Here is an 11,813-nt window from a genome sequence, read left to right on the forward strand (position 1 = left end):
TCACCTGAGATCAGGAGTTTGAGGCCAGCCTGGCCGACACGGTGAAACCCTGTCTCTACTAAAAAAATACAAAAATTAGCTGGGAGTGTTGGCGAGCATCTGTAGTCCCAGCTACTCAGGAGGCTGAGGCAGGAGAATCGCTTAAACCCAGGAGGCGGAGGTTGCAGTGAGCCGAGATCACGCCACTGCATTCCAGTATCACAGGACTACTTATGAAAATAATGAAAATTGGTCCCTGTCTTATCCCAAATGCAAAAATGATTTGAATCACACTCTTCATATAAGATGAAAAAGTATAAAGATTCTAGAAAAATATAACATCTTTATATCCTAAATAACATACATATATCTTTTTTATATATATGTGTGTGTGTGTATATATATATATATATATATATATATACACAGTGTGTGTGTGTGTGTATGGTTGTTTTAGGACATAAAAATACTAATCTTGAGAAAAAAAATTGGTCTACATAAATATTGAAACTAGCTGGCATAGCCCAAGTCCCCTTTAAGAAAATGACTTACAAAGCACAGAATGTCTAATGTTGGCCCTGGCTGTCAACATTGCCAGTGTTGCTGCTGTCCTTGTGCAGACAACTGTGGCTTTTGTTCAGAACCCTCGGATGCTGAGGGTGGCTGAGCTGGCCCTGCCTGGGCCACTGGCCCTAAACGGGACAGACTGGGGAGGGACTGTGGGTCAGAATCACAGCCCACTGAAGAGAGGGGGTGTATGGAGCCAGGGAGAGGGTTTAGAGATCAGCCAGCCAGGGACAGGGGCAGACAAAACCTGTAGGTTCCTGTGGATGCCCTAGAATTGGGCAGTTACTTCTGAGTGAGGCATGAAAGTAGTGAGTGCTGAGCTGACAACTAATGTTGCAATTTTAAAAACTTAAAAATAAATTTTCAATTAGGCTGTGGAGCCTCAGAAGGGCTCACTCACAAATGGGATATTAACAAGGTCAGCCATCCGGAGGGAAGTCCCTAAGCACATAGAACATTAAGTGTACACCCCCCACGCAGCAAGTCCACTCTCGCTGAGATGGAAGGAAATGCGTAGGAGGAAGTCCTCATTGGTAACATTGTATCCGCAGCAACCAGGCTGCTCAGCACCAGGGTTTATTAACGACAGTGTAGTTTAAACAATGCTGACCTGTTGGAAGTAATGGAAGAGGTTCATATGCACACATGGATAAAATTAAATGTTTAAGCCTGACAAAAAATAAAAAATAAACCAGATGAGGCCTAAAGAGGAAAAATTATTTACTTAAAAGATGCAAACACACTATGAATTCTTTAAGTATCTGTAGAGATGATTTGAAAGTCAGAGTGAAACCACATTATTTACACTTGAGTTGGTGACTCAGAGATGGAGGGAAACATGATCTGAAATGGTTATAAAGAAAAAAATATAAAAGAGAGGCCTTTAGGTGGCTAATGATGACTGTTAATAAGTGTGAGTAAACTCTGTGCTTCTGGGTCCTAGGAAACACCGACAGAAAATGCCACAAGTGCTCTGCTGACATGGCTGGAAGGCAAGCGGCTACAGCCTCTTGCAGCCAGAGGGACACCTCCCTTCAACCCACACCCCTGGTGTTTAGGATTCCCAGCAGCCCTGTTACCTCTCTAACATCATGAGCAGCTTTAGAAAGCAGGATCAGGACAGTCACAGGCCTCCACCCGAGATGCCCAGGTGTGTCAGAGAGGCAGGAAGGCTTTGGGGTCTGAGGACAGTGTGGGACAGTGGCGGACACTCCTGAGATGGCCTCTTCCAGCTGGGAAATGACTCAGAGCCTCCATGGGAGTTCGGCCATCACGGTGCCCACTGGGTAGGTTGGGTGGCAATGCTGATCTGCCAGGACACACCTCCCACCCACTGGGTCAGCTGCGAGAACCCAGGGTAGAGAAGCCAAGGAGCAGACAGGTCGCAAGCTCTTATTTGAATGCAGTGGCTCTGCCCCCGTGAAAGTTTTGGGAGATGTAAGGCCGCTTCGGGGAGCCCAGGCTCCACAGCAGAGCATCAGGAAGCAGAGTCACATCTGAACCATACCCTGGGCTCCTGTCCTGACCCTCCTCACTCACTGCACAGGGGAGGGGAGACTTCACCTGGGGACAGGGGATCCACACTTGGCTCTGCTCCATACACCCCCTCTCCTCAGTGGGCTGTGATTCTGACCCACAGTCCCTCCCCTCTGTCCTGTTTAGGGTCTGTGGCCCAGGCACGGCCAGCTCAGCCACCTTCAGCATCCGAGGGTTCTGAACAAAAGCCACAGTTGTCTGCAGTGAGGACAGCAGCAACATTGGCAGTGTTGACAGCCGGGGCCAACACTACACAATCTTCACATGTACGCGCTGTGAGCATTTTCTGTCATTCTGTGCTTTGTAAGTCATTTTCTTAAAGGGGACTTTTGCTATGCCAGCAAGTTTCAATATTTATGTAGACCAATGTTTTTTTCTCAAGATTAATATTTTTGTGTCCTGAAACAACTACACACACACACACACATATTCACACACTATATATTTATATCATATATATGTTATTTAGGATATAAAGATGTTATTTCGTATTTTTCTGGAATCTCTATATTTTTTCATTTTATATGAAGGGTGTGAGTCAAATCATTTTTGAATTTGGGATAATGCAGGGACCAATTTTTACTGCACTGAAGGCACTGCAGACCTGAAGCCGTTAAAGAGATTGGAGTAGTTGCTGTAGTTTGTACAGCAGGACCTGAGTTTTGGTGAGGAAGGGTGGGAGCAGTGACACACCCACTCAGAGCTGGTGCAGCCACCATCCCTTCTCAGCCAGGCGTGAGGCCAGGCTGCTCTGATCAATAGGCAGTGAGACCCTGGGAGCTTGCAGACTTCACTCCTTGAGCCGTCCAAGCACCAGCCCCGCAGGCCACTTTTTCAGCTAATTAATCCTATTAACTGCCCAGCAGCCCGGTTTGGTCAGTTGGGAGGTGAATCTAATTCTAAGGGCAACTGTCACATGGGCACTTGGTTTGGAATGTCCTGGGTTCTGAGTCAGTTGAAAGTCAAGAAGGCTACTGGTCATTCGGGGCGGTCGCCTGACCACAGGGAAGCCTCCCCACAAGGCAGCTACAGAGTCAAGTGCTAGGGCAAATAGACATAAATTTGGACCCCTGGGCCTTCGGCAGGGCTTCTTCTGGGGAAAGTCATTGCATTTTGGGTCAGGGGTTGAAATGTAAAGCTGGGAGTTGAATCAAGATTTGGGCCCTTCTCTTGGGCCAAGCAACTTCTCCAGGTATCAATGTCTCCCTGCAGCAGGCGCAGGGGTGGGAGGATTTGGGAAAGGAGTGAGGAGGGTCCATGCTTTGGAGTCCAGGGCATGGACTCCTGGTCTCAGGCGCTCAGGAATCTCCATCTCCAGGGAACCAACTAAATTCCCTGCCTTAGCTTCGTTACTCCTCAGTGTTGTTACTACTCTGAGCAAGTCCCTGAATCTCTCTAAATTTCAGTGCCCTGAATCATAAAAGTCTCAACCCCTAGTCTGCCCAGCCCTCATCACTTACTTATAACAGATTTTTTTCCATGAGCTGTAAAGCATTATGCCCATGCCATGTGGAAAAGTGGGGCCCTATCCTCCCCGGCCTTCCATGTCACCTCTCATGGACCTGTCCTGATGCTGCGTGTCTTTATTCTTCCAGATGTGTAGTCATTGAACTTATGTGGGCAGCCTTAGGAAGTGCCCATCATTTTTCTTCGGGCTGTGTATTGATCTTTAGCCTCATAGCATGATAGTAATAAGCAGGCCCTAGTAACGTGTTCACATCCCAGAACAGGGAGCTGAGGACAGAGGGGCTGAGTGACATTCCCAGGCACACGTGGCTTTGATTTCAGGCCGTCAGACACCAGCACCCACGCTCCAGTCACTGTGTTGTGCTGACTGTCCACATTGTATCATCTGAAGAAAGCCACTGTTCCCACACAATCCATCTGTAGGGTATTTTATGCACCCCAAACTGCAGGATCCCAGTTCCTATGCCCACTTTCATTCAGGTGGCTCCACTACACAGCTAATGACAAGGAGATGCAAAATTTGCAATACCCTTTTCTCTCTTATACATGCATTTGGACAAACAGAAAAATATAATAGATTCAAATAAAAAATGTACAGGGGGATGGATCCTTGGAGAAGAAAATGTAGCCCCTGGTCCCCACCTGTTCAATGCTTCAAAATAGGCTCTGGGCAAAGAACAAGGTTAAGCCTCAAATAGCATCGCACACACCCCACTCCATTAAAATCACTGTGGGAATTGAATCATGGAGTTGATTCATCAGTAATGATTGCAGGTTATTCAGTGCACCATGTTTAGAGACAATAGATAAGTTTTAGGTCGTATTCCTCTGTATCAAAATATAATTCACATCCCATAAATTACCTTTTTGAAGGATAAAATTCCATGGTTTCTAGTATATTTTGGTCTTGCCATCATCCCCACTACCTAATTTCAGTTCATTTTCATCATCCTGAAAAGAAACCCCCTGCTCATACCAGCCAACCCCATTCTCTCCACCCGCCATGCCCTGGGAACCTCTAATCTGCTTTCTCTGGATTTTTTTTTTTTTTTTTTTTTTTTTTTTTTGAGGCAGAGTTTCACTCTTGTTGCCCAGGCTGGAGTGCAGTGGCGTGATCTCGGCTCACGACAACCTCCGCCTCCCGGGTTCAAGAGATTCTCCTGTCTCAGCCTCTCAAGTAGCTGGAATTACAGGCATGCACCACCACGCCCAGCTAATTTTTGTATTTTTAGTAGAGATGGGGTTTCACTGTGTTAGCCAGGGTGGTCTCGATCTCCTGACCTCGTGATCTGCATGCCTCGGCCTCCCAAAGTGCTGGGATTACAGGGGTGAGCCACCACGCCCAGCCTTCTCTGGATTGTTTTATCCTGGACATTTCATACACATAGAATCATACGATAGGCTGCCTTTTGTGTCTTCTTTCAGTAAGCAGAATGTATTCATGTGCCTTCGTGTTGTGACATGTATCCGTACCTCACCTGTTTATGGCTGAGTAACATCCATTGTGTGAATATAACTCATTTTTCATTTATCAGTTGATGGACAGATGGGTTATTTCCATTTCTTGGCTACTATGAATAGTGCCACTTGAAATATTCATGTTCAAGTTTTTGTGTGAACATATCTTTTATTTCTCCTGGGTGTATACCTAGGAGTGGAATTGCTAGGCCATATTGTAAACCTGTGCATAACTGTCTGAGGAACTGCCAAATCTTTTATATTTGTACAAGCAATGTAGGAAGGTCTCAATTTCCCCACATTATTGCCAACACTGTTTGTTTTTTGCAAAAAATCAGAAAGCATTTATTACACTGAAATGTGTACATTTCTATGCCACTCAGTATAATTTCAAGTTTGATCAGCATCTTAAGTATTTTTGCCCCACTTCTAACACCTGATGAGGAATTCAAAATAAGCACACAGCATTAAATGACATTTATTGTTTCATAAATCTTGAGACCCGAAAAGGAATGGTAAATCGACAGGCAAAACTTTTAAAACAAGAGATAAGGGCCAGGCACAGTGGCTTATGCCTGTAATCTCAGCACTTTGGGAGGTCAAGGTGGGCGAATCACCTGAGGTCAGGAGCTCAAGACCAGCCTGGCCAACACGGTGAAACCCCGTCTCTACAAAAATTAGCTGGGCATGATGGCAGGCACCTGTAATCCCAGCTACCTGGGAGGCTGAGGCAGGAGAATCTCTTGAAGCCTGGAGGCGGAAGTTGTGGTGAGCTGAGATCTCACTACTGCACTACAGCCTGGGCGACAAGAGCCAGACTCCATCTCAGAAAAAAAAAAAAAAAAAAAAAAAAAGATAAGCTCACTTCTTTCTCCAGTGAGTGGCATAGAAAACATGTAGTCACTTGAGAGCAATGGGAAAAAGTTAGAAAGTTCTCTGCCTATAAGGTCTATAGGAGTTACAGATATTTTCAAATCGAAGATGAAAATAGACCGTGCTTCTTTGTAGCAAATAATTAACCCCCTTTATGAATAAAACATAAAATGTCAAAGCTTTTACCCTCTGAGGTGGTTTGTCTTCTGGGAGAGATTTCAAACTCAAAATTACTCATTTCCTATTTTTGCCTGAACAAAGATGAGGATCAAATAGTACATTCAAACCTGGGTAAATGAAACAGATGCTACAATTAAAATGAAGCTTAACTAAAAAAAATTTGGGCTGGGCATGGTGGCTCATGCCTGTAATGCCAGCACTTTGGGAGGCTGAGGCAGGCAAATCACAAGGTCAAGAGATCAAGACCATCCTGGCCAACATGGTGAAACCCTGTCTCTACTGAAAATACAAAAATCAGCTGGGCATGGTGGTGCATGCCTGTAGTCCCAGCTACTCAGGAGGCTGAGGCAGGAGAATTGCTTGAACCTGGGAGGTGGAGGTTGCAGTGAGCCAAGATCACGCCACTACACTACAGCCTGACGACAGAGCGAGACTCCGTCTCAAAAACAAACAAAAAAATCAGAATTATCATAATTTTTATTTGTGACTCCACTTTTCCTTTTCTGCAGGACTAGACTAAATTCATTTAAAATAATTATAAATCTATTTTGGTGGATACACAACATGTAAAGTTGTAATTTGTGATATGAGTAACGTAAAATGGACAGGCACAAAGCTTCATAAGAGTGAAGTTTTAGTATGTGATTGAAGTTAAGTTGATATTAATTCAAATTAGACTGTGATAACTTCAGGATGTTATATGTAATCTCCATGAAAATCACAAAGAAAATATGTAAAGAATATAGATGAAATGAGAAAGGAATCAAATAGTATAAGTATTTTAAAAGTCAGTCATGGAAGGACCAGAAAATTCATAGATATGTGGAAATTAAACAACACACTGTTAAAAGCCCAATAAGTCAAAGATGAAATCCCAAGGGAAATTAGAAAATGTCCTGAGAAAAATGAAAATGGAAACACAACATACCCAAACTTCTGGCAGGCAGCCAAAGCAGTACTAAGAGGTAGACGCATAGTGATAATTGCTGACATTAAAAATGAAGACACATTTCAAATCAACAACTTAACTTTATACCTTACATAACTAGAAAAAGAAGAGCAAACTAAACTGAAGCTAGCAGAATGAAGGCAATGATAAAGCTTAAAGCAGAGATAAACAGAATCGAAAACCAATAAAAATAGATAAATTAGATAACAAAAAGGACATTCTTAACAGAGTGAAAAGGCAACCTATGGAATGGGAGAAAATATTTGCAAACCATATATCTGATAAGGGGTTAATATCCAGAATATGTAAAGAAATCCCAGACGGGCGCAGTGGCTCATGCCTGTAATCCCAGCACTTTGGGAGGCTGAGGCAGGTGGATCACCTGAGGTCAGATGTTTGAGACCAGCCTGGTGAACATGGTGAAACCCCGACCCTTCTAAAAATACAAAAATTAAGCCAGGCATGGTGGCTGGCGCCTGTAATCCCAGCACTTTGGGAGGCTGAGGCGGGCAGATCGCCTGAGCCCAGGAGTTGGAGACCAGCCTGGGCAACACGGCAAAACCCATCTCTAGTTTTTTTTTAAAAAAGGAAAAAAAAAATCAAAAGAGGAGAAAACACTTCCTAACTCATTATATAAGGCCCTCCTTACCCTGATGCCAAAAAGAGACAAAGACACTACGAGAACATAAAACTACAGTATCCTTTATCAATATTAATGCAAAAATCAACGAAATACTAGCAAACCTTATTTATACCATAATGAATGGATTATATACCAGGAGCACATGGAATTTTTTCTCAGAATGGAAGGATCGTTCAACATAGGAAAATCAGTCAAAGTAATACACCACATTAATAGAATGAAGGAGAAAAAAGCACATGGTAGAGAAAAAGCTTTGACAAAACTCAACTCATTTTTGATAAAAACAAGGAATGGCCGAAAACTCCCTTAACATAAAAAAGACATAGCTGACAAACCCACAGCTAACACCATACTCAATGCTGAAAAACTCAAAGCTTTTCCCGTAAGGCTATGAACTAGACAATGATATCGGCTTTCATGACCTTAATAAATTATTGTGGTAAGAAAACCCATGAGACATACCCTCTTAACTACTTTTTGTTTTCGTGGGGGTATTTTTTGTTTTTTGGGTTTTTTTTGTTTTTTGTTTTGAGACAGAATCTCGCTGTGTTGCCCAGGCTGGAGTGCAGTGGTGCGATATCGGTTCACCACAACCTCTGCCTTCAGGTTCAAGCAATTCTCCTGCCTCAGCCTCCCGAGTAGCTGGGATTGCAAGCGCCAGCCAGCATGCCTGGCTAATTTTTGTATTTTTAGTAGAGACAGGGTTTCACCATGTTGGCCAGGCTGGTCTGAAACTCCTGACCTGAGGTAATCCGCCCACCTCGGCCTCCCAAAGTGTTGGGATTACAGGAGTGAGCCACTGTGCCCAGCCTACTCTTTTTTTTTTTAAGTGTAGAGAATAGTACTGTTAATTATAGGTACGTTGGTATACAGCAGATCTCTGGCACTTAATTCATCTTGCTTAACTGAAACTTCATGCCTGCTTATTAGATATTTTCCCTTTCCCCCAGTCCCTGGCAACCACCAATCCACTCATTGATTCTATGTATTTGATCATCTTAGATACCTAATATAATTGGAATTATGCAGTATTTGTCCTTCTGTAACTGGCTTACTTCACCTAGGGTAATGTCCTCAAGGTTCATCCACATTGTCGCATATTGCAGAATTTCTTGATTTTAAAAGGCTGAATAATATTCTGTTGGATGTGTATACCATGTTGTCTTTATCCATGCATCCACTGAGAACATTAGGTATTTTCTGTATCTTAACTATTGTGAATAGAACTTATGAACATGGAAGTGCAGGTATCTGAGATGCTGATTTCAATTTTGGATAAATACCCAGAAATAGAATTGCTAGATCATTTTGTAGTTCTATTTTTAACTTTTTAAAGAAGCTCCATACTGTTTACATAGCAGCTGTACCATTTTGCATCCTCACCAGCAGCATAAAAGGGTTCAATTTCTCCATATATTTGCCAGCACTTGTTATCTTTTGTTTTTTTTTTTAAAAAGGCAATCCTGACAGTTGTGGGGTGATATTTCATTGTGGGGTTTTGTTTGCATTTTCCTGATAATTAGTGAATGTTGAGCATTTTTCATATACCTGTTGGCTATTTGTATGCCGTTTTTGAAGAAGTCTTTAGCTCATTTTTAATTGGTTTGTTTGTTTATTTTTGCTATTGATTTGTAGGAGTTTCTTATATATGTTGGAAATTAACCCCACTTTTTCTATTTAGTATAGTATTGGAAGTCCCAGCCAGAGTAATTAGGTAAGAAATAGAAATAATTCGGCCGGGCGCGGTGGCTCACGCCTGTAATCCCAGCACTTTGGGAGGCCGAAGCGGGCGGATCACGAGGTCAGGAGATCGGGACCACGGTGAAACCCTGTCTCTACTAAAAATACCAAAAATTAGCCAGGCGCGGCCGGGCGCGGTGGCTCACGCCTGTAATCTCAGCACTTTGGGAGGCCAAGGTGGGTGGATCACTTAAGATCAGGAGTTTGAGACTAGCCTGATCAACATGGTGAAACTCCGTCTCTAGTAAAAAAAAAAAAAAAAATTAGCTAGGCTTGGTGGTGCAAGCCTGTAAGCCCAGTTACTTGGGAGGCTGAGGCAGGAGAATCACTTGAACCCAGGAGGCAGAGGTTGCAGTGAGCTTAGATCACACCATTGCACTTCAGCCTGGGCCACAAAAGCGAAACTCCATCTCAAAAAAAAAAAAAATCTGTATTCAAGATAACATAATCTTATATGTTGAAATTTTTAATTTCCACCAAAAAAACACAGCGCTAATAAAGGAATTCATCAAAATTGTTGTGTACAAATTCAATACACAAAAATCAGCTTGTTCTATAAACAAGCAGTGAACAATTCAAAAGGAAATTAAGAAAAATTATGTTTACATTAACATCAAAGAGAAGAAAATACTTAGGAATTAGCTTAACCAAGGAGATGAAACGTGTATAAACTGAAAACTACAAACATTGCTGAAGGAAATGAAAGAGGACGTAAATAAATGGAAAGGCAACACGTTTATGGTTTGGAAGACTGACTATTGTTAAAACGACAGTGCTGTACTACCTAAAGTGATCTCTAGATTCAATGCAATGCCCATCCAAATCCCAACAGTGCTTTCTGCAGAAATAGAAAAACCCATCCAAAAACTAATATACAGTCACCAGGGACCCCGGATAGACAAAACAATCTTTAAAAAGACCACCAAAGATTTATACTTCCTAATTTCTTCAAAACTGCAGTAATCAAGACAATATGGGACTTTTGTAAGGAAAGAAATATAGACCAATGTAATAGAACAGAGAACCTAGAGATAAACCCTAACATACATGGTCAAATGATTTTCCACAGGATGCCAAGGCCATTCAAGACAGAAAGAATAGTCTTTTTCAGCAAACGGTGCTGGGTAAACAGGATATCCACATGGAAAAGAATGAAGATGGTACATTGCCTAACACCATATAACCATAACTCAAAATGGATCAGAGATCTAAGTGTAAGAGCTAAAAACTCTACAACTCTTAGAAGAAAAGATGGGGGACAAGTTTCATGACATTGGATTTGGCAATAATTTCTTGACTGTGGCACTAAAAGCACAGGCAACAAAAGAAAAAATAAATTGGACTTCATCAAAATTTAAACCTTTTGTGTATAAAAGGACTTTACTAAGTGAGTTAAAAGACAATACACAGAATGGGATAAAATACTTTATCAGAGACAAACTACATCTGGAAACTGCAAATCATGAAAGGACTGAGAATGTTTGAGGGTCAGGTAAAATTATGGTTAAAATATGGTTAAAGGCTGGGTGTGGTGGCTCACTCCTGTAATCCCAGCACTTTGGGAGGGCGAGGTGGGTGGATCACGAGGTCAGGAGTTCGAGACCAGCCTGGCCAATATGGTGAAACCCCATCTCTACTAAAAATACAAAAATTAGCCGGGTGTGGTGGTGGGCGCCTGTAATCCTAACTACCCGGGAGGCTGACACAGGAGAATCGCTTGAACCCGGGAGTTGGAGGTTGCAGTGAGCCAAGATCACGCCACTGCACTCCAGCCTGGGCAACAGAGCAAGGCTCCGTCTCAAAAAAAAAAAAAAAAAAAAAAAGGTTAAAATGGGGGAAGAGCAGTGGGAGATGGAGGTGGGTGTTTGGGTGTAAGTAGGATTTGATTGTGAAGGCTTTGTGTGTGTCCTGGACTAAAGTATGTGCCCTTTATCCTCCTGGACATGAGCAGTCGACTTTTTTTTTTTTTTTTTTTTGAGATGGTGTCTCGCTCTGTCGCCCAGGCTGGAGTTCAATGGTGCTATCTTGGCTCACTGCAAGCTCCGCCTCCCGGGTTCACACCATTCTCCTGCTTCATACTCCCGAGTAGCTGGGACTACAGGCGCCCACCACCACACCCGGCTAATTTTTTCGTTTTTTGGGTTTTTTTTTTTTTTTTAGTAGAGACTGGGTTTCACTGTGTTAGCCAGGATGGTCTCGATCTCCTGACCTCGTGATCTGCCCGCCTCAGCCTCCCAAAGTGCTGGGATTACAGGCGTGAGCCACCGCGCCCGGCCGAGCAGTCAACTTCTTAACCCATTAGTAAATTGCAGGCAGTGGTGAATCGTGATTGGACTCCTGCTTTAGAAACCTCCACACAGTCTCGCGCCTGCAGCCTGTCCCACCCCAGCCGCTGCGGCCTGCACCGGACCCAGAGCCGCC

This window comes from Pan troglodytes, chromosome 23, assembly GCF_028858775.2.
Source record: "Pan troglodytes isolate AG18354 chromosome 23, NHGRI_mPanTro3-v2.0_pri, whole genome shotgun sequence".
NCBI lineage: Eukaryota > Metazoa > Chordata > Mammalia > Primates > Hominidae > Pan > Pan troglodytes.